Source organism: Apteryx mantelli, unplaced genomic scaffold (assembly GCF_036417845.1).
Source record: "Apteryx mantelli isolate bAptMan1 unplaced genomic scaffold, bAptMan1.hap1 HAP1_SCAFFOLD_86, whole genome shotgun sequence".
NCBI classification, from domain to species: Eukaryota; Metazoa; Chordata; class Aves; order Apterygiformes; family Apterygidae; genus Apteryx; species Apteryx mantelli.
The window spans coordinates 60001-62500 of record NW_027118810.1 but is presented as its reverse complement, the minus strand read 5'-3'; the positions used below and the strand labels follow the sequence as shown (position 1 = coordinate 62500).

At 51.6% G+C, this 2500-nt stretch overlaps 1 pseudogene; it reads right to left on the bottom strand.

Annotated features, from left to right (window-relative positions):
* The window catches only part of LOC136996778 (28S ribosomal RNA), an 8498-nt pseudogene that overhangs the window by 2802 nt on the left and 3196 nt on the right, over positions 1-2500 (bottom strand).

Here is a 2500-nt window from a genome sequence, read left to right as displayed (position 1 = left end):
CAAATATTTCTCGGAGCTACCGGGCTCAATCAGATGAAGTTGAGCCCCTTCAATTTCCCATGGGTCACAATTGTTGACAGTATAAGAGTCTTTTGTGGGCCTTATCAAAAACCCATGGCATTTTCCAGCTTGCACCCGCAGCCCTGTAGCGTGACAGAACTCCTCCACCACCTGCAAACTCTTCTGCATGTCCTCCCACGAGTCACCCAGCAGAACCAGATCATCCGCAAACGCCAATGATGATACCAAGCTGTTACCATATTTGAATCCTTCCTTGGTCTCTTCCAACCTACATAGCAATGGATCTACTGCTAGGTTGAATAGCAATGGGGACATTGGATCTCCCTGTTTCACCCCGGTGAGGATCTTAACCTTCTCCGAGCAGGACTCCCCAACCTCAAGCCTTGTCGCAGAGTTGTTATAAGAATCGGCGATGATGTCAATTATATGATCATCAACGCCCTTCTGTCGGAGGACCTCGAGGATGTGATGGTGACTGACCGAATCAAAGGCTTTCGCCAGGTCCACGAAGACGACCGCCAGCGTCTTATGATCTTTCTTCGCGTGCCGTATCAGCACTTGCAGGAGTTTCAGATTTTCCGCACAGCCTGGGGCTGAAATAAACCCTCGTTGGCGGCTGTTGATCGGGCAGGCTCGCCGTAGTCATGCTGTCAGGATCCGTGAGAACAATCTTAAGATTACCGACCCGATGGTAATGGGCCGCCAATTATTAATGTCCTCGATCTTTTTCGGATCCGCGGATTTAGGTATTAAAATCGTTCTACATTCTTTGACCCCATCTGGGATCCTTCCAGCCAGCAGCCATAGATTGAGCAGTTCAGCCAATTGGCTCCCCTGAGGGTCCTTTTTAATAACATCCCTCAGGGACAGGCCGTCTGGTCCGGGAGCGGAGTTCTTATTCATTTCCGCGATGTTCTTCAAGACCTCTTTTGGAGAGATCATCTTCTTGAATGCAGAATTTTCCGCCACACCAGCACTCCGGAAGGCACCCAAGCCAATAAACGGGGATCCCTCTTCCCACTTCCTCCGAAACGAGTCATATAACTCGCTCATTGGAAGGGGGCACTTCAGTGCCTCGATGTTATCCAAAATGATGCCAGCGAGCTTCTTGCGGTCTATCTCAAAGAGCCGCTGGTATCGGAGATGCAACCCTCTTCTCACCGCCCTGTTCTTCATCCACCTTTTCTCCTCCCTCACAGGTGCGGGCTTCGCTTGGTGCTTCCTCCGTTGTTTCAATTTTCCTACTGCAATCTGCCCCGCCAGCTGTGACAACCACTCTACTGCTGACGCTTCGATGACTCTCCGGGCGTCCTCGCCATCCTCTAAGATCCTCCTACATGCGATCATATGGCCTGCTGGCAGGGAACCCACTCGTACCTTCTCTGCCATAGCCTTCCTGTATTCCATTCTTATCACTTCCTTCCTTTCTTTCTCCACCGGGGACTCCCCACCGCGCTCCATCGCAGCTCTTCTCGGCGTTGCTGCTGTCTTGGCACCCGCTGCAAGCTGTCTTCTTTTATCACTGATCTGCTTCGCCGTTTTTGTGGGCAAATACTCCCCGATCAGTTTATTGATGAAGCGCTTGTTCTTAAACCTTTCCTCCAACTCTAGCAGCAGAACCGTCTCTTCCTCTGTCCAACAGCTTCTATGCATTCCTCTCAGGCTCTTTCCCTTCGGTCGAGCTGCTTCAATCCTCTCCAGATTCCTAACTAGTGGGTGCATAAGATGCTTATGCTGAGATAGGCCGCTCTTGGTCTTAAATTGCCGGTCACATTCCCCACAGCGCCACATTCCAGGTTCCTCCGGGGCTTCCTCCTGACTGTGGATTTCTGGGGCTCCCTGGCACTTCGGAAAGTGGCAGGCAATGCTATGATGTTTCACATTTGTCCTCCCACATCGGGAGCACTGAAAGAGAATTCGTCGCCGGCCATGGGCCCTCCTAAGATGTTCAATTAAAGCCGCGACTTTCCCCATCCTGGTACCACAGCAAGGACATGCTGGATGTTGATCGGGGATCTTCACGACTGGTGTTCCCACATCAGTCGTTCCCCCCACAGCACCAAGGATGGGACTCACCACATCAGGAATTGCAGTTGCAGGGCCAGATCCCGGTTCCACGTCTACCACATCCTCCTGTGGTGCTTCTACAGCTCCAGTCATCGGAGGTGATCCAACGGCTTCCAGGACCTCATAAACCTCTGGCAGATCTTTAGTGCACTCCCAGGTTGGGTCAGGACAAGTCCCTTCCCAACTGGCCATGTCCGAATTATAAAAAGTCAAATTTCGGGAAAGGTGAGCCACCTCCTCAGATGTTATTCTCAAAGGGCAAGCCCTTACGATCTCTGGGAGAACTTCTCCCGTCTGGCCACCGAGACAAAATTGACAACCCATGGTCTTACCGGGCTGTACAACATGACTGCGGGGGTTCGGGATATAACCAGATGAACCAGCCCCCAAGTTCACCTGATATGCCTTAAGT